Source organism: Dendrobium catenatum, unplaced genomic scaffold (assembly GCF_001605985.2).
Source record: "Dendrobium catenatum unplaced genomic scaffold, ASM160598v2 original_scaffold_68491, whole genome shotgun sequence".
NCBI lineage: Eukaryota > Viridiplantae > Streptophyta > Magnoliopsida > Asparagales > Orchidaceae > Dendrobium > Dendrobium catenatum.
This window is the reverse complement of record NW_021386940.1, coordinates 174,012-194,897: the sequence shown is the minus strand read 5'-3', so window position 1 is coordinate 194,897 and position 20,886 is coordinate 174,012. Positions and strand designations below refer to the sequence as shown.

At 32.3% G+C, this 20,886-nt stretch overlaps 1 long non-coding RNA gene across 1 annotated transcript; it reads left to right on the top strand.

The window, feature by feature from the left end:
- The first annotated feature begins 252 nt into the window (after nt 1–252).
- LOC114578537 lies at nt 253–4,114 on the top strand. The gene is made up of 2 exons (XR_003699534.1): nt 253–734; nt 3,805–4,114. It is a non-coding gene; the product is annotated as an uncharacterized LOC114578537 (long non-coding RNA).
- Nucleotides 4,115–20,886: the final 16,772 nt, after the last annotated feature.

The window sequence follows — 20,886 nt, the reverse complement described above, 5'->3', positions numbered from 1 at the left end:
AGTCATTGGAAAAGTTCGCGGCTCGTGGTTAAGTTAGTCTATCTTCTCATTTTTGTTTTCCTCCAACCACTTCCCCTCCACTACAAGAAAAGCCATTCAAAATCCTTGGGTTGAAACCGAGCCTAGCCTTTGCCACCACCTCCTTGGAAGCCAGCCGCCGGCCACTCTCACGGCACCGGCCGGCCACCTTGCCGGCGATCTTCCCACACCCGTCCAACCCATCTCTCCGCAAGTTTCAAATGTCAGTTTTTGATTAATCTCCCTTTAATTCCTTCCAAATCCACTACTCCTAAGTAAGGAATTAATTCAAACACTTCCCCTCCTTGCTGGCCGAAATTCCCCACAGCTGTTGGCTCATTTTTCCTTCCCAAATCCCTTCCAAAGCTGCAGGAAAACTGCTGCCCAACATCTCAATTTGCTGTTTGGAAATTCCTGCAGCAGCCCACCGACGTCCAGCCATCCCGGGAGCGACAATGGCTGTCCAGATCTCAGGGACAGCCCTTCTTCCTGTCTAGAAGTTTCCCTGAGCTCAATAGGTTGTTATCCTGTTGACCACAACAAACTAGGGTGCTGTCCAGCCGTCCAAAACCAGTCCTAGCTGCTGTCTTGAGGAGATCTAGTGTCGTCCAGCCGCCCGAAGAGACTCCCATTGCTGCTGAGTGGTTCCAGAAGTTTGAAGGCTGCTGCCCCTTCATTCCAGCCATCGTCATAGCTTCATAACTCCTTTTTTTTGGGTAAACTCTTCACACACTCTCTATCTTCAGACTTTACTCTATTCGTGGTTATAATTTGATTCACAAAGCGCATGTTTTATCGCCTCGCTAAACCTAGTATTTGAATGAGTTGTGAGAGAGGCCCTTCATAATACTAATCTTATTGTTAGCATTGTAATTTCTCATTGAAACCACTCATGTATGCAAAGTAAGACTTAGTTGACTATTTAATGATCTCAACCTCTCGCATGTGTTTAGACCTAAGCTATTTTATCACCTTAATGTTATCTTATCGTTTACGTCAATAGAGGATTTTGCTTAACATTGCTCTATAAAATTTACAAGTGCAAACTTCCTTAAGCAAGTCATTTTCGCATGTATTGTTTCACATCATTAGGTTTTGGGAATCTACAAAATTTGCATGCTTGAGCTGGCTCATTATCGCCGGCGAGCTCTCGAGCTTCATAAATGAGTGTTAAATGTTAAGATAGCTCGAGTTTCTTGAGGTCAGAACAATAAAGTAGTTTGTCTTGCCAAATTAGCCAAGGAAATGACAAATGTGGACAACGAGGAGCTTATATTGATTGGAGTCTACACCTGTCGGGTCTTAGAACCTGCAATCTTGCAATTCCCGCAGGTAGAGGGAATACCAAATTCAAGCTAGCAGGATGCAACTCCTGTTGATCCTTAATCTCTCCAACCAATTACTCCTAAAAATCAGCAAGATGAATACCAAGTAACCAAAAGAAGATGCATATCTAGCAAATGTTCAGAAACGTGGTGGTATTTCTTGGACATCGAAGAAGAAGATGATTGGAGACAACTTTTCATCGATTACTTTAAAGAAAGTAAATTCCCAACAGATAGGTCGCTGGCTGCGCAAATCAGGAAGAGGGTATTTCGATACGCGTTCATCAACAACACGCAGTATCAGCCACAACTTATATTCAAGTCATTAAGGATATGTATATATAAGTTATTACTTGTGTTCAAACACATGGTGGTTTGACCAAGTATTTTTTTTATTTCAATTGGATTACATTAAGGATCAGCTATAAACTCATTATCTTTTTGCTTTAGTCATAGATATTCTTACCAGACATTTGCAGGAGGATGTACTCAAATGTATACTTTTTGTTAATGATATTCTTCTTGTTGATAAGACTAAAGAGGGGGTTGAAGGAAAACTTGAATTATGAAGGTCAACTTTAGAGTCTAAAAGTTTTTGTTTGAGTAGTGTAAAATCAATGACATGGAATATAATTATAGTATTAATAGATCTAGAAGGGGATTATGACTTTAGACGATCAAGTTATTAAAAAGAGTATACGTTTTAGATATATTGGGTCTATTGTTCAAAGTGATGGTGAAATAAATGAGGATATTATTAGTAGAATTCAAGTTAGATGGTTGAAGTGGAGGAATGCATTGGGCCTGCTGTGTGATAGAAAAATATCCCTCAAACTTAAAAGGAAAATTCTATAAGATGGTCGGGAGACTTGCAATGCTTTATGGTGCAGAATGTTAGCCATTAAATGAGAAGCATAATATTAAGTTAAGTGTTGCTGAAATGAGGACGCTCAGGTGGATGGGTAACTTTATATTTAGAGATAGAATGCAAAACGACTATATACATGAAAAGGTGGAAGTAGCTTCAATGGCAGATAAGATAAGAGAGAGTCACATAAAATGTCAGTCTTCCGATGACCTGGTTAGAAGAGTATACGTATTATATATAGCCTATATTAAGAAAGGTAAGGTAAACCTAAAATGATTTGGTTAGAAAGTATTAGAAATCAGCTTTTTTTATTAGATTTAAATGTGAATTTGACTTTTAATTGAACATAATAGAGAAAAATGATTCATGTAGCTGATCCCACATAGTGGGATAAAGTTTTGATGTTGTTTTTGAGTCAGTTTTATTATGTGATTGCATTGAGCATACTGCATTATCATTTTGAAATTTCTGTGCTATTTCTAATTGTGCACTACTGAATTATCTTGTGTTGGATTCTTCATATGGCTTGTTTTCATTTAGAGGAATGAGTAGTCTAAATTAAGAGCTTATGAATTATGATTCTACAAGCGTGTTCGCTAGCATTTCATTGTAGATCTATTATAAAAATCTCTTAAGTCTAAGATGTCTTGTATCGCCAAGACTGCTATATTCTTTTATCTAATGATCTAGTATTTACAATTATTGTATAGTTTGATGAAAGGTAATTGAAATCTCTTGATTTGAGACTATTTTGTGGAGACACAATGCTTAATTGCTAATCTCTTTTTTATGTTCTGTTTTTGAATTTCCGCCCTCGAAACCAATGTGTCATTTTTAATTTGAACCGTAGGCTAATTGCTTGCAATGATTAATTAATATATATACATTTTAAGCATTTTGCAGAAATGCAGAATGTTTTGAAAGTTTCTGCAGACATGTATGAAAAGAGTGAGATTTAAGAGAATTATCAGGCTTGTAAAGTCCAGTAGTTGCTAGACAACTACAACAAAATGATTTGTGTAGATTTTTTTTTTTCCATGTTTGTTTCTTCTAGCTAGTGGAGCTCTTACTTGATGTCGATTGAATTCAAAGTGTTCTTAGTCTTGTTATATTCTCTTAGAATATTTAAAATAAGTTTGTTTTTTTATTTTTATGAAATATTCTTTTTTAAGTTATCACTAACTAGCTAGAGCAATTTATTAGTAACAGTTAAATATTTGGAGTAGCTTATTAACAATTATAGGGAATTGGATGTTATATAAGTAGATGTGAATGCTTCTCATGGTGTACCTGTAAAAAGTCCTTTCTTCTCTTTTTGTGCATATAATTAGGCTTTATTTGGGATGACTTTCTTACTGCTTTCTAAAGCAGTTTTTTAGTAAAAAAATAAAATTTTTGTACTAAAAAACTGCTTTAAGAAGTAGTAAGAAAACCATTCCAAATAAAGCCTTAGGCTTAAATTTGGAACAGCTTTCTTGCTGCTTCTTAAAGCAGTGAGAAAGATCACATCCTGAAACAGTAACTGCTATAGAAAGCTTTAGATTTTTTGTCATTGATTAATTGTATGAGTATATGACATCTGATTGTGATTAGGACCTGGGCGGAAATGCAACCTATATATTTTACGGTACAGAAGAGGCAAATGAGGGAAAGAGGGCTTTCATGGAGCGTCGAAGTCCTGACTATTCTAAATTCCCAAGAAGACCTTAGCATTATCTTTCTGAATCATGTTTGTCATATTCTACTGAGGCAAAACTGCTCTCAGACCATTTTTCTAATTCAGTGTAGCTAATTTAATATTTCATTGCAAACTTCAACATTCTATTTTTATTATTTTTAGCAAAAATTTATGTATTATCTAACATTTGAGTATCCATATTTATTTATATAACATTTTAGTGTCCGAATTACATCAAAATATATGCGTTAAATGATATTTTTTATTATTTTAGGCATGTTATAATAGTAGGAATGACCTTTCTTTATTAGATTTAAACGAGAATTTGACCTTTAATAGAACACAATGGAGAAAAAGGATTCATGTAGCCGACCTCATATTGTGGGATAAAGGCTTGATGTTGTTGTTGCTGTTGTATGTTATAATAGTAGAACTTTTTAGGTGATATTAAGAGATTATGGTAATATAAGATAATATAAAGATTTCGGCATTAGAATCGTTAAAAAAATAAAATTCATTAATATGTTTGTAATTCTCCTTTTTCTTATGTCCATTGTTGGTTGGCAATGCTACTGCTGATTCATTATGACTCATTAGATGTTCAGATTTGCTGTAATTAATGGCATATATTTCTTGTTTTCTTGTTGGTTAAGCTTTTTGTGAAGTGTTTATTGGTGCACTAATCTGTCAGGAGGTATAAGACTGCCATTGAACAAAGATTTTTGATAAAAATATCAGCTTTATACACCCTTGTTTTGCTAGACCACTACTCATATCTTACTCAGTGATTAGGGACAAGTAAAGGAGAATTTGAAGCAAATGTAAATAACAAAATAAATTACACAAGAACAAGTAAAAATTGTATATAAAATAAACATACATTTTCATTGAATGATAAAAAGTTCAAAAGCATTGGAATACAACTACTAAATAAACTAGATAACTAGTGCATGAAGCACTATTCTCCTAATTCATTTTCATCTAAGATCCACATGATATTGTCTTATCATAATAACAACAATGGCTCTCATGGCCATAGTAGCTGGTCTAAATTCTACGCAAAGGGACGCTTCTTGAACATGCCCACTAAAGCCTCATTGAATTCAGTTGTATAGTGGTAATGTTTTTCCTATATACTCGAGTACTGAGCTTGCCATTCCCTACCTTTGTCACAAAATTCAGTCATACGCTCCATCTGCTCCCTCAACTTAGCCAGCTACTCAACTAAAGATTTAGGTGTCCTAGAACTCATGCTATTGTTATTGCTGGGTATACTGGTCAAATGAGGCTAAGTAGGACTAGCCTCCTATGCACCTAATCTTTTAAAGCTCTCAAATTTTTAGTAAGGGATAAAATAGGAAATATTTTCTTTTCATTAGGATCTCCCCTCACACCAGCATTTATACTTAAGGTACAAATAAGAGAATGATGTCTCAAGCTCACAGAAGTAGTGCCTATAATAATATAAGTCAAGGAAGAATGAATAAGCTTATGCATGATTATATAAAGGGGGCTAATTAAAAAAATGTGATTAATAAAATTTTTTCACGTGTTAAAATTGCTAAGCCCCCTTAAAATTGAAAGCATGGCTAAGTGATTGTGCTAACTCAAATAAGAGCAATGAATTTTATATAAATGCTTGAGATTTTTGATGGTTTTATATATAAAGTACTTAGGATAAGGTATAGGTTTTATTGGAGTCGTTTAATTTTTCATAAATATAAATTCAAAAAGAGTTGTGAAAGTCACTTAAAGTGGGGTAAGAGCTCCTTCCATTTGGAGATCCAAACTTGGATAAGTTTGAAATCCAAAGAAAAAAAAAACCCTTTAGGTAAAAGTTCTTTTCATTTGAGTATTTAGACTTGGTGGATCCAAGGAGCCTGAAGGAAATAGGTGAATATAAAAAAATACTCCACTTTAAAACTTGCGTCGTTTTGTGGGAGTAGAATTTGGGATGTTGTTAGTGGTGCCCGACCACTTTTAATTTATGTAGACCCTAGGTGCTAATTAAGTGGCATGGTCTCTTTACACTCGTTTGATATTTTCTGGTGATGATTTGTTTAAATTGTTTATGCATTAGAAATTGCCTATTTTTTTAGGTTTATTGTATGCATATTGAATTTATTTTAGCATGGAATGCGATTAGTCTTTTAAGGATAACAAAAAAATTCTCTACATATAATTAAATAATTTTTTTGGCTCACATAAAAAGATAAGAACTTCTAAGAAGTAAGCTTGGGACGGGGGTTTTCATGCATATATATACTTCCTTCTCACCTTGTTAAGCACCTTCCTGCCTACGGGTCGTGCCAGACCAACTGACCTATTTAGGATGCAGCTCTATCTAGGGGATATTATGCATCTTTTAAAAAAAATCTATTTTCTAAGCCTAATTTTTAATGTTCATCATATATATATATATATTCATACAAGATCGATTAGTATGCATTACATTATAAATTAATTAAAAAAATAAAATTTAACTGCATGGAGCATAAATCTCACCATACATAAGTAAATGGGCAACTTAGGACCTTCTATAGATGTCGGCCCCCAAATTCTCCAAAAGTTGAGCAATAAATCTTACCTATCTTTCATAATGACCGAATACATGATTTTAAAGCGTCTAGGTAGTTTAGCTGGCACTCCAATTCAGGCTGATGTAAGCCCATATTTGTATTTCATTAGTTAGGTTTGGGTCACTATTATTTAGTGTCCAACTTAGATTTAGGATTCGGGGCAGACCCAAAATTATAAGTCCCCAACATCGGGAGTTTAATCTCAAATTTTTAATAAAACATCAACTCAAATTAAAATTTTCTTTTAGCTAAAATTTAAAGCCCAAAATAGGATAGATTGAGACATTTTTTAATTGTTTTAGAATCTCAATACTCCTCAATTGGCTTCCAAAATAAGTGCTCAAAATTGATCCATTTTTATTGAGATTCTCACCTCATTCTTTTCATATCACAATGTAAAAATTCTAAATGAAATTTCTATCATTATTTTAATCGAGAGTATTCATAAAAAACTTAAAATTCTTGCGATATTATCAACTACGAAGACTTGCATTTGTAAGATATTTAAGATCTCAGAAACAATAAAACTCATTTCTATTTAGGAGCTTCTATTTAGCTCCTAAATAGAATGAAAAAAGAAATTATTCTCTTTGGAAAAATTGAAATCAAAGACGATCATCATCATCATCATATTCAAGCCATAGATAATAAGTGTTATTTTCTTTCTCGAGAGAGACATCATTTATCAATATGTCTTTGAATAGACCCAAGCTGAGAAATGTCGAGGAGAATAAGACATCAACTAAACTTTCATTATTAATAAGGATCCTCTTAATGTTCTAGAAAGGATTGCTAACCCAAACATTGATGATAATAAGTGCATAGAGTTATTAAATATAATAGAGTGTTCAATATGAGGTTTCTTCAATGCTAGTTCTTTTAGGATAGCGAAGAGAACTTAAAGAACATATTAGTGGTCCTCTAAGAATGGTTTCAATTTCTCTAACCTTCATATAGCTATTTTGTTATTGCCTTTTTTATTATTGATTATGCCCCTTCGTAGGATTAGTTTTAAATGAATTGATAGACATATATCTACTGAATCAATCTTTTAATTTCTTCTTTCAGCTATTTACATAACTTAGCTATATGACTATGAACTCAATGAAAATCACATTATTTCTTTTTCATTTGATGTATGTGGCCTCAGTATGTTAAGTCGTTTAATCAATGCTTTAAAAATCGGCCCGGACCGGCCGGTTCGACCGGTTCAACCATGAACCGGTTCACAAGGCCGGTCCGGTTCAACCCTAAAATCGCTTCTGCAATGAACCGGTCAGAACCGCCGGTTGAACTGGCAAACCGGTGAACCGGTCCGTTTATTTTTGAACCGGCCGATTCAAATCTCACAAATTTTAAGTATTTTTTTAAATTAATTAATTAATATATATTAAAAACATTTAATTAAAGTTAAATATATTTTATATAATAAGTACTTTTGTCCTCAAAGCATTATGAAACATCTTCACATGACCTCCCCATGTGCTTTCTTTGTTTCAGGAATCTAAATATGCTATATAAACAATAGCAAGAAAGTGTTTCTAAGAGATGTGAGACTAAAGAAAAGAGATGAGGAGTGAATGAGTTCATAGCATATATAATGGATATAAAACCTATTTTTAAATAGATTTTTTAATTAATTGTTTTTTATGTGAGTGATAATTATTTATTAGTTAACAATAAAAATTTATTTATTTATACATAATAAAAAATAATTTATCATTAATAATTTTATTTATTTATTAATGATTTTAGATATAAATTTATAAAATAACTTTTGTATACAATATATCATAAACATGTAAAATATATTTAATCATATAATATAAAATAAGAATAATTTATATTAAATTTATAAACTTATGTTAGAATTAAATTTATATTAAATATGTAACATAAATTAATAATAATATATATTAAATTATATGGTTATATATAAATTAAATTTAAAATTTGAAAAATATTCAAATTTAAAATTATCATATTTTTATGAGTGTAAATTCTTATAATTATGAGATTTAATTTAGTTGAATGCCTATAATCATTCAAATGGCATACCCATGTTAATTAGTTATATATATATATATATATTGTAAACTTACCTTTAACATATACATATAATATAATATATATACAATGGATGTATATCAAGTTCCTATTAGTGTATTATTTTAGATATCAATCTTATCAATCATATCAACCTTTTTATTCCTTGTATTTAATCATGTAGGCCAATCCCTATAGGAATCAATCTAAATCATGTAAGTCCTATTTTCAAAAATCAGTTTTATAAAACATATGATAAGTTAGGTGGCTTTTATATAATAAGTTATCACTTCTTTCTTATCGGCATATTATATCATATCAATCGGCCTTCTCATACATCCCTTTTTATATCTCCTTACACCTCAACATTTTTATAAATTGAGCAAATGTTTTGTAACGCTAGCTCCAATGGATGGTTCATATATGAATCCTTTGATTATTAATTGCTTTTTTAGCATTTTAAGTACATTGATGACGTCAAAAAATCTAGTGAGTCTGGGCTTATTTGATTATTTTCATTGATTCACTCAATTTGATTATAAACATGCAAAATCTGGAAACTGTTTGATCCGTCATTCGTCAACTAATATTATGAGTTTTCAACTTAATTTCAAGTGCTCAATTTGGGTTGTTTATGCTTGAATCAAATCACTAGGTTCTTTTTGCCAAGATGTTTAATTTGACTATAAATTTCTTCAAATCAGAGATCATAAGATTATAAATTTAATCTAAACAATTTTCAAATACAATTATTAGATAAAATTCATGCACATCAAATGAAATTCCTTAGACACATCAATCTTGATAAAAGAATATCAATACTAATATAGCTTTCTAAGGTTTAAGACTTTTTGAGATAAATATAATATATAAATAATTTGTATTATATTTATTTTAAAATAAATTAAAAAAAAATCAGATTAAAAATTGATCACAATAAATGACTTAATTAACCTTTTTCCATATCATAATAATTCTCTTTCTTTCCAGTACACTTGGTCTCCGTTGCCTTCCTACTTTCAAGGTCCCGGCGAAGACAAAAGCTTCATGAGATTCTCTGGAAGCTTCTGTCGCCCTCCCCTTCTCTCATCCTTTCTCCTGATTCTTATCCCACCATCCGAAGACATGGAAGAATGCTACTGGTTCCCTCATCCCTGGTTGCAGATTCACCACAGGCTAAAGATTTCTACTTTGCTTGCCTGCGACATGGATTGAAGGATGCCTAACTCTACTAATGAGGACAAATCTATCTTGATATTTGGGGCACTCATATTTATAATATTATTGAGAATTGCGAATTGGAACATTTATGATGATAGAGAGATAAAGACTTTAATATTTTAATTTTGAATAAAGATTTAACACACATCAAATAAAAGATTGAGGGATGCAAGAGTCATAAAAGATACTAGGATTTTTATATGGAAAATCTTGAAAGGAAAAAAAATCACGGTATATAGCCTAGTTGAAATGATTTCAATTGTGCTTACGGTTTTTTACAAATGATGCTCTTCCGCGTGAGGAGACATTAGGATAATATAGCAAATGTACATCGTATAGTGAAAGTTCGTTAGGGATGTTAAGCCCTTAAGAACTGGCCCGAGACTAACCAAGAGGGGGGTGAATTGGTATTTTAAAAAATCTTCTTACAATCAAAGCGCAATCACAAACCAAAATCACCACATAAATCAAATTGCGGAAAAATAAATGCGGAAATAAAAATAAAGAAAGATCACACCGGATTTATAGTGGTTCGGTCAACTCAACCTACGTCCACTCCCCAGAGGCGCCCTTCGAGTATTGCACTAACTGAGTGACTCTCCTTTTGCTCCACAGCAAGGCGGAGAAGCCCTCACAAAAACTCCTTTCCGCCAACCTAGGCAAGGCAGAGAACCCAACTTCTTTTGCTTCCTCCTGAAGCAGGCAGAGAACCATACTCATTTTGCTTCCTCCTGAAGCAGGCAGAGAACCCAGCTCCTTTTGCTTCCTCCTCAAGCAGGCAGAGAACCTCGACTCCTTTTGCTTCCTCCTGAAGCAGGCAGAGAACCCAACTCATTTTGCTTCCTCCTGAAGCATGTAGTGAACTCAACTCCTTTTGCTTCCTCCTGAAGCAGGCAGAGAATCTCGACCAATTGCTGAAGCTTACCTCCCTTGATCCCCCAAGGATGAAGGACGAAGACTGGAGAAGACGCCTTGGAACCTTGCTTGGAGAAACCTTTGTGAATCCCTCTCACAAACTCCCCCTTATAAGTTCCTCCCTCTCTCTCCGTCTCCTCTTGGCTCTCTCAGGTCAAGACAACAGCTAAAGGTTACTTTGCATGAAAAAATTTGGGTCCTTTAAATAGAATTTCAAGAACCGACATTATCATCCACGACGACAGGAATATCGTCCTGGCCGATCAGTACAAAATAAGCGCAATCAGCCGGGACGATTTGGGAAGATCAGAAGAAATTTGCTTACATCGTCCAGGCCGATACAATATCGTCCTGGTCGATTAGTTCAAATTCAAGTACAATCATCCTGAACATCGCACGGAATAAAGTCTGGCTGATGTTAATCGTCCAGGACATCGTCCCGGCTGATCCTGCGATCAGCTTGGCCAATAGGATCGTATCAATCAACCTTAATTGCTTTCCATAATTACTAGATTCATTTATGCATAATTATGCTGCATCACCCAGGCCAATGTTGAGATCGTCCTGGCTGATGTCCTAAAATAAAGAATACCTAAATTGATCATGGCGACCGATTCTTTCTGATTTTGAGCTTATCGTACTGGCCGATACAAGGATTGTCCAAGATGATGTGCTTAATGACGGATGTCTTAACCAAGATGCCCTAATTAGGGTTTTTATTTTTAGTCGGATCATCTTGGACGGTATAAACATCGTCTAGGCCGATGTACTCAAAACAGAAAAACACAAAAATCCCTCAAGTGTGTGTGTTCAAGGTTACTTAGCATCAGGAACCACTTTTATAATTGACTCAAAAATGGAAAAATTACAGACTTGACTCAACCTAAATCTATCCAATCTTAAGCTGGCTTGAGTTGCATTCGATCATGTGGACCTGAAAAGTTAGTAGGCAAGGCAGTTGAGAAAAATATTAATGTTTGCTATCATCAAAAGTCTAATCCATAATCTCAGATTCGCAACATATAGAGCATGTCATATGGTTGGAGTTTGAAGAATTCAATGCCATAAGACATGTTCTTAAGGAAAAATTATTATGTACGGAGTGCGCACCGTCCTCACAAGCACTGGGTACCTAGCAGTACCCAGTGGTACCGAGTGAGGGCACCTCTAGGTACCTAATGCTTGTGCGGACGGTTCTCCCCGTCCGAGGGCAAAAGGACCATAGTCAGGTGATGGTGGTCTGAGGTCCATAATCGACTTGTGATGGAGATCGAAGGGACTGTAGTTAGATGACAAAAGCCGGAGAAACCGTAGTCTGGCGACTAGGGTGGAAGGGATTGTAGTCAAGTGATAGGTGTAAGGGACTGTAGTCAGGTGACTGAGGCCAGAAAGATCATAGTCGGTGGATGACGATGGTCGATTTGATTGTATTTGGGCGAGAAAGTTTGAGGGTACCATAATTGGTGAGCGATGGAGGTCAGAAAGGTCGTAGTTGAGTAACCGAGGATGAAGGACCAAAGTTAGGAGATGGTGGTTGAAAGGATCATATATGACCGGAGCATACTGCGACGATAATTACCGGTTACTCAAGAGAGGTCGTGGGTTTCGTACCACTATCTCCTAACTTTGGGGTATACTTTGCGTCGCAAGAGAGGTCGTGGGTTTCGTACATGCACTTTGCGGCGTCATATCCGCCGGTAATGACCGGCGCATAATGCGACGATAATTACCGGCGGATATGACGCCGGAATTAAGGTGTTTTCCAACGTCAAAAACGATCCATTTTTTCGCCGATAATTCGTCGGATCATGCGCCAGAAACATTTCCGATGCCAATTTCGCGCCGGAAATAATTTATCGACGCAGCCAAAACTGGCGTATGAATTTCCGCCGAAAAGTCCGACGGAAACGTATGATTCCGTCGGATTATCTATGTTTTCCGGCGGATTGTGTCCGCCGGTAATAACGGGTTTTCCTGTAGTGATAGTTACGAGTTGGTGGTCGAAAGGATCATAGCCAGGAGATGGTAGCAGAAGGATTGTAGTCGAGTGAAGATGGTATAAAGGATTATAGTCGGCAAATTATGAAGGTTAGAATGATCTTATTCGGACGACTGAGGTTTAGGGACCTTAGTCATGTGACAATGGTCAGAGGTACATTATCGTATGATGTAGGTCAAAGGACCATACTAGGGCAAAGGCTCGATGGTGGAGGTCAGGTGTTTGTCAGCCAGTGAATGTACAATAGTGGCCGTAAGTGGACAAAAGTCCAACGACAAAGGCAGGGTGGAAGTTTGAGAGCAATGACTAGGTAGAAGAGGTTTGATGGCGACAACTGGTCAATGAAAGTCTCGTTGGTGTCCTAGAGGAGATCTGGTGGTGGTGGCTAAGATGATATTCGATAGTGATGGCCATGCGATGGGGTTCGTCGGCAGAGTGCTCTCATGGAACTTTAGGATTCGAGCTTCAGATCTCTCTTGAATCTCTAATCCATGGTCTAAGCTCCACCCAAAAGTTTCCTTCTTATAGAGTGTTGGGTCTATTTATAAATTTTGAGAGTGAGATGCTATGTAAATATGAAAAAGATCTAAGACAAGATTGCTCCACTGGATAGCTCATATTGATTCAGTCAATCATGGAGCGTTCAACAATCATTTATGTTGTCATAGTAATGTCAAAATTAAATAATATTGGGATTCTTGAATTCGTCTTATTGAGCTACTTGATTCAGATATAAGCATGTTATATTTGAATATCATTTAGTCATCCAATTAATATTCTGAAGCTTCTAAATATGCTTCAAGCAATTGATTTGGGTCTATTTGAGCTTAGATTGGACCAATTTTGGAATAGTTGGGCTTGTCTCATTGAGACATTCAATTTGACTACAAGTTTGCTGAGATCAAACTTCGAATGGTCGCTATTTTAATTTTGAAAGTTTTCAATTCAAATTTGCATCAAGATGTATGCTAAATCAAGGAGATTTTTTTTGAGGTATCAAATGTATTGGCCAAAATTAGAAAAGACTAATTTTTAAAAAGGAACATGTTACTTATAATAATCAGTAAAAGGAGCATATTTATTTAAAATTTTAAAAGGAGCTAATTTGCTAAAACAATTGGTGCATTCGGAATGCGCCAAGCTTTTAGGCGCATTGTGAATGCGCCAATTGTTTTGGCGTGTTCACAACAAGAGAGAGAAAAAGGTGAAGAGAGATAAGAGTGAGGTAAAGGTGGAAGAAATTTTAGAAAGAGAGAGAAAAAGAAGGAGAGAATGGGAGAAGAGAGAGAGAATGTTATTTAATCGCTGCTGCCTCTCTCCCCTATATAAATTATATATATATTATTTTTAATAATTAAATAATGGTTTATATGTTTAATATTTTTTTAGTTAAAATTTTTCATGAAAATATTAAACATATAAAAATTTAAAATATTATTTGAAATATAAAAGGTATAATTTTTTTATATTATATTAAAACAATAAAATTAATATTTATTTTAACTATTAGTTAAACATTATTTTTAATATTAATTTAAAAAATTAAATTTTTCAAATTTGAAAACTCATTGACACTTAAAAAATATTTTAATATTAGTATTAAAAAAAAAATTAATGTAATTTTAATAAAAAAAATATTTATTACAAAAACTTTAAATTTTCACTAATAAAATTTTGATAAAATAGATATTAAAATATAACAAAATATTATTTTAATATTAGTAATTAATAAAATGTATTCTAAATGAATTTTTAATATTAGCAATTATATTATTACAAAAACTTTTAAATTTATTCTAAAATTTTTATATAAAATAGACTAAAAATAATGAAATATAATTTAAATAGATAAAAATAATATATATAAATTTAATAATTTTAAAATAAATACAATTTCCTAAAAATTAATATTAACAATTATAGTATTAGTTTCTAATAATATAAAGTTTTATATTAATTTTTAATAAATTGTATATTTAATTAAAACTTATAAAGTTTTATATAAATTTATTATAATTATATAAATATAATGGTTTTAATTTATATATTAATTAATTTATTAAATTTTTTATAAACGATTTAATTATAAAGTTTATCTTATAAGAGTATTAAATTATTAAATTCCCTTCCCCCTCTCTTGCTGTCATCTCCCCCCCCCCCCCCCCACTACATCACCTTCAAGCTGCCTCTCTCTCTCTCCCCCTTTTTTTTAGAGATAATTACCAGCTTTAATTTCCCCCCTCCCTAGAGTATAGCCAATTGATAGTATATTCTCAGTGCATATAAGGAATACATCATTTATTTTGGCGTATTTGTTCGTATCTAAATTTAAATTAATCAATGCTCATTTTATTAATTTTGATAATAATACTGCTTCTTTATAAATTTCTCCCATTAGAAGAACAAGAAGAAATAAAGATTAAAAATTAAATGCTTCGATCAAAGTTGAATAGCAAATTGAAATAATATAAAAATAATTAAAAATAAATAGAATTCATCTCAATAATATTTTAAAATTAATATTTACAAACATTTATTTTTTAAATTTAAATTTATATTTTATATAAATTTATTGTATATAAGTATTTAAATTTCGATATAAATATTAAAAAACTAAATATAAATTTACACATATATATTATATGCTAATTTCATAGTATAAACTTGGATCTATAGATCACCTCAAATCATTTATAATTAATCAATTAAATTAAAATTTTAATTTATTAACAAAAAATAATTATTATTCACAATCATAAAAAATCATTACTTTTTTTATTTAAAAAAAAAAATACATGTGCCTATGAACTATAAAATCATAAATTAATTATTAATCCACATAAAATTGAAAACTTTTTCTTAGTACTGCTTTATAGAGTAATTTTATCTCCAATGCACGTGTTGTAAACTCCCATGAGGATATGAAGCTATCTAAAAATTTGGTTGACTATTATTAGGATTAATGTTCATAAGAAAATAAAAGATATGTTAAACTTATATTAATTTATTAAAGCAAAATCTATACTACTATTAAAAAAGGGCTTGAGTCCACCCATATCAAAGTCTTGGCCATTCATTTTATTTTTTTTTTAAATTTCTGCCCTTTCATTGGTATTATAAATCATTACTAATAATTAAAAAATGAATACTTATGTAATTTAAGATTGCCTCTTAAATTAACTACTTTATACTAAATTTAATTTTAATTTTCTTGCTAACCCATTTGAGTTTCCGATGCGGTTTCAGATATTTAAGCTAGAGTTTGTGTTCTAGTGGTTCAAATTTAACGTGAATAAAAGACTACTCATGGATATTATTATTCATGCAAATATATATTCGGATTTGAATTACTGTCCATCGGCTATTGCCAGAGTATTGCTCATTCAATATAATGTCCATATCAATCAGATGCTTAAGTATTTGTTGGTAGAACTTGAACACAACTCGATTTGCACCTGAGGAGACGGTAATCTATTTAAATAAGCGAGAGACTTGAACTTCTACGCTGCAGCTTTTATACTACCTTATCCATGTCTATGCAATCTTCGTCGATTATTTGATCGCCTCAAAATTGCTTGTGTCTCGCAATTAAAAGCATCTCAAATGCCAGGGCTTCAACTTGAGACTCCGTTGGGAGTAAGTTGTAGGATCTCCTGTTTTCTGCTTGGAAATTTTGTTGGTTGTTGCACATGTATAGGGTTGAAGCATGAAAGTGTTTTGAAAGAGAGGAAGTATCACTGCAGTGGCGGTCAAGCGATGTCTTGGAGTGAGAGTTGGGGATCTCAGTTCCGAAAGAAGCTTCGCTAATTGTTTTGGGGCTTCTGAGGTTTTTGAATCCCAGACTAGATTTTAAAGCTACTATTAGTTATTTTAATCGATACTTTCATACACAGTTATGCTCACTTATGAAAAGAATTGGTGGTAGCCTCTCAATATTTTAATTAAGAATGATTAAAATCATGATTATGCTTTTTTAAATATAATTATTTATAATTGTTTCAGAAGATAAAATATTAAAATTGAAATAAATATTTTTACAATTTTAAGAAACATCATGAAATATTTACAAAAAAGTATATCTCAAATCTGCATTTAATAAATATGGCTAAAATTTTTTAAAAAGTTAATGTCATGACTATATGGACCTTTTCAATAATATTATAGTCAAAACAAGCATTGAGCATGTCTAATTAAGTTAATAATGTTTCCCTTCTGGCCGGTCAATTGGTTCATCTTGTGATTTAATAATAATATTCCATAACAAAAAATAGGATAATAGAAGTTTTGTCATTATGATTCATCATTAATTTGTTGTCATAATAAGTTGTGGGAAACATCATTTAGTTGTAAGACGTCAAACACAAGTTGAGGTTGAGGTCGAGTTTCTTTGACTCTAACTTCAAGTTGAGTAATAATGATCAAATTCCGAATTAAGTTTCGAGCTAATTGGAAAAAAATTGAAGCCAAATTTGTATTTATTCTAATTTTATGATATCAATAAATTTAAATTATAGAATCGATTTTATGTATCCCACAAAATTCAACTTTGTTGTTGGGACATCTTATACTTGCTACATAGTTAATCAGATTTTATTTTGTTATTCCTCATAGTATAAACTCATGGAGTAAAATAATTATTTCTTGCTTCTCATCTTCTGCATCTACTTTCTTTCATTTATAATATCACATAGGTATTTACAAAATAAATGACATCTAACTAAACATTAATTATGTCACGCTTGGTCGGTGAAATTCGTTAGCTAAAACTTGAATTCATAAATGATCGCAAAAATTCGGCATCCCTTTTTCCTCTCTCATATCCCATTTTCTTACATCTTATATTCAACTTATATTTAATATTATTTTTATCTTTCAAACTGAAGGGTGTGATGAAAATAGGTAACTATTAATAGTATTAGGTCAACAATAAAGAATAATGGTCATCAGCGATTTCTAATTTTAAAAAATTTTTTATTGAATACTATTGACACTTCCAACAACACATCGTACGTTTTCCTATTTTGCCACAACATATTAGCGAACTTTATTTATGTTTTAGTTTTTGACTGGTACAATATTATCTTAGATCATTATACTAATAGTAGTAAGAGGAGGGTACGTGTACAACTATCAAGAAGAAAAAAATCTCTTCGCCTTCTCTAACAAGACGTATCTTGCGCTTAAATTGGGAAGTCACTACAGGAGCTTGCCACAAAGGTAACAATGGGCAGCTTGCAATGAAGGTAAGATGTTTCTCTTAGACTAAATATATGACGAACTGATCATGATCAATTCTCATGCCTCACTTGCCTTACCCATGCGTTCAACTCCTCATAATTTTTTGATAAAATTAAGCATTGTTTCAGCTCTCTTGTGACTTTTATGACAAATTAAAAACTTTCAATGTAATAAAGATATATTTTCACTTAGGCATCTCCAACCAAACGGCAAACACTTGTTTGCCGTGTTCTTGCTTTGCTTCCAACCGATCGCCATTTTTGACCCGACCATTTGATTGCGGATAACAAGTAGGGGAGAGAGAGGGGGGCGATGCCCAATATTTGCGTCGCAAAACTGTTTGCTGCGCCATTTTTTTCTCTTACCCCCGAAACAGTTGGCGAAGCCAAGCGCGAAAGAAAACGACTGTTTTATAAAGCGTGAAAATGGCGTTTGGATGGAACTGAAACATGGCATTTTTTTAATTTCCCTGCATTTTGGAGTGAAAAATGACATTTTCGGTTGAGATGCCCTACAACTGGCATTTTAATGGTATAACTGACAGAGTGGGACATTGTATCTATCTTTCATGAATGAGTCTACGAGGCAATCGAGACACAAACTTGTGAGGTTGAATCTAATATATGATTTCACTTTTAACCAAGGGTTTTGTAAGCTATGATTGATAAGTGGACGTTGTATGCATCTTTAAAAAATGAGTCTAAAAAGCAATTGAGAACACACTACGCATCTTGTTAAGTTAAGCTAAACTTCGTGATCTTCCAAAATAGAAAAACTATGGTGCAAACAGCAAAAGTAAAATTATGTGAGGAAATTTAATTGTTTTTATTTGTTCTTTGAATTCCTCCATTATTTTCTTGTCAAATGTTAAGCTTGTTGTGAATTTTTTTTATTTTTTTACTAAGAATTTGCTCGACATATCAGAATTATTCAATCGAATTTATCTCAATGTTAATTTTAATCTTCAGGGAGCTTGTTATGAGAATTTATTCAATATTTGATATATGTTAGATTTTTCAATTGAATTGATATCTTAGAATTTTAAGCTTTAGAATGGTGTATTTTTTTAAATTGTGATTTGTGGTTTTTAATTATCGTTCCGGTGATTGTTAATAATTAATTACTCTAGAGAGTCTGTATCTAATAGACTATTGTGTACTATTGGGGCTCTAGTTTAGTTGTAGTTGGACTTTGATAATGTTTTGATTATTTGACAGAAATAAAGAAGTTAAATATTTTTTGGACCTGGGTTTTCTTTTTAGAATTTTGATAAATCTGTAATGTTTGCAAAATTTATGTGATAGGTTATTTTTGTTGAGATTTGATGAATAGTTTCTTAACTATTTTCACTCTATATTTTTATTTTTATTTTGTTTATTTAGAGATTATTATTTGTTCACCTAATGTGTACTTTTCATGACACTAATTTTTGTCATTAATTCTTAGCTTCATGACATAATTATTTATTAGCATTTAATTATATTTTGCTATATAAAATATAATTATTTAATATTAATATATTATTTCTCATTGCCTCAAAATTTATATTGAATATTTGGTCTGCATAAGAAAATGTTTAGCATTAAAACATCTTATATTAGATTTTGTATATATGATGGTATAAGTATCATTTAATAATTGGGTAAATGCAAAAGTAATAAAATTTACTTTTTGTTTGAAGCATATTTTAAGAAAACTATATAAATTTTCATTAATATAATTAAGAATTAGTATTGCATGTAGTGATAAAATTAATAATATTATTTTTTATAAAAAAATATAATTAAAAGTTTTATAATATAAATTTTTATTTTTAAAATTTTGTTCACGTGCATTTAATGCACGGACAATAAAACTAGTTAATCAAATGGCTAATGTGGTAACAATTGAACCATCATGTTCTAAAAATTGGGATCGATTTGTCTATCGAATCAACAATTCTAACCGGTTTATATTATTTTGTTGTAGGGAGATTCTTAAGATGAACATTTAGGTATGTAGATGGTGAACATTGGTCGATGACGATGTCATCAATTGTAAGTGACTATCACAGATGTAAGCGATAATGAATTTTTTTTTGTTAAGCATCAAAGGATGGTTGACAGAATCATCAAGATAGGTCATAAGGTCCTTCAATGACTAGCAATGATGAATGAGTGATGATAGTTTATGAGTGTTAATTCATTACGACAGGGAGCACCAATGTTAGAAATTAGGTATTAGAATGTGACCATCTTCTGAGGGAAGAATACAACAACAACAACAACATCAAGCCTTTATCTCACTACGTGGGGCCGGCTACATGAATCCTTTTTCTCCATTGTGTCCTATTAAAAGTCCAATTCTCGTTTAAATCTAATAAAGAAAGGTCATTCCTAATATTTTATAACCAAGTCTTTTTAGGTCTACCCCTACCTTTCTTAACACGTCAAATCTAATACCTCTACTCTCCTAATCGGATCATCGGAAGGCCGCCTTTTTATGTGCCCAAATCATCTAAGGCAACTCTCTCTAATCTTATCTTCTGAGGGAAGCATGAGAAACCAAAAGAAATGGAGAAATTTAGGACAGTCCAAATCTTGAAGATGACTGATCTGAATTCCTTATAATGCATGGAGTTTTGAAATTCTCTAGTCTAAGAATTATCTCAAATAAAAGTCTTCTTGTGTGTGTAAGAGTATGATGTATTCATAAATTTTTTGAATAATCTATGAAGAGAAAACTTTCTATAAAATTTTTTTTATTTAAACTCACACATTTGGAGAAAATTCCAATGCATGATCACTTAATGAATGTTAACATAGATCTCAAATGAAGTAACTCCCTCTCTATCATAATATCATACTTTAATAAAGTCTTCCTAAGACTAAAATTATTGTAAATTTCAGCTTAAAATGGTCTAAACTAGCTCAAATTTACATATATAAAGTCCATTTGTAGGGATTGAGGACCTAAAAGTAGGGATGGCCTATAGTTAGCAGGCCCATAACACTACTTGG